Here is a 388-nt window from a genome sequence, read left to right as displayed (position 1 = left end):
CAGACAGACAGACACACACACATACATACACACACACACACACACACACACACACACACACACGATGGTAGGAGCAATGATAAAGTGGACAGTTGTGTTTGAAATGGTGTCAGATGTGAAGGAGGAGCAGAATCTCTTTCTCTCTGTGTGTGTGTGTGTGTGTGTGTGTGTGTGCATGTATGTGTGTCTGTCTGTCTGTGTGTGTGTGTGTGTGTGTGTGTGAGAGAGTGTGTGTGTGTTTTTGTGAAAAGTCAGGACATAGATGTGTATAATAACAAAGGTATGTCAGGTATTACAAGGTGAAGGTGGCATCTCAGGACATTGACCCATGTCCCCACTTTTCAAAACGCTTATAAATCACTCAGAATGAGGTTTTTTGGGGGAAAGT

Source organism: Onychostoma macrolepis, chromosome 09 (genome assembly GCF_012432095.1).
Source record: "Onychostoma macrolepis isolate SWU-2019 chromosome 09, ASM1243209v1, whole genome shotgun sequence".
NCBI classification, from domain to species: Eukaryota; Metazoa; Chordata; class Actinopteri; order Cypriniformes; family Cyprinidae; genus Onychostoma; species Onychostoma macrolepis.
This window is presented reverse-complemented; position numbering follows the sequence as displayed.